The sequence below is a fragment of the Monodelphis domestica genome, chromosome 2, assembly GCF_027887165.1.
Source record: "Monodelphis domestica isolate mMonDom1 chromosome 2, mMonDom1.pri, whole genome shotgun sequence".
NCBI lineage: Eukaryota > Metazoa > Chordata > Mammalia > Didelphimorphia > Didelphidae > Monodelphis > Monodelphis domestica.
In genome coordinates, this window is record NC_077228.1 from 18883993 (window position 1) to 18884450 (window position 458).

Genomic DNA, 458 nt, shown 5'->3' on the forward strand with positions numbered 1-458 from the left:
CCTTCTGGCTCTAAATAGACAATCTCTCCATGCTATGACAGCTATCAGCTCTCAGAGGAGGGCACAGTGATCAGAAACCAAACACACACACAGAGGCTTCCATGTGTCCCAAGGGTGAAAGATTAGGAAGGGAGCATAATATTGCTTTGAATTCCTTAGATCTTTTTCTCCCTTATAAAACTTGGTCAAGGTCCTGATGCTCAGGTAGTCACAAGCAAGCTGATGGCCCACTATGCATGCCTGGGCAGACCCCAAGGGATCACTTTTGCAGTGATATTGTTATAGTTGTCATTTGGCATCACCCCACAGACAAGTCCTATCATGGATGAAAGTATAAAGAGGTGGTAGCCTGTAGAAATTTAGAAGACTGGAAGTCAAAATGGAATGCAACAATTGGACTCCCCTGAGCCAAGTACCGCCCTGCTGAAAGAGGTAAAATGTCGAAGTTCACCCTTTTC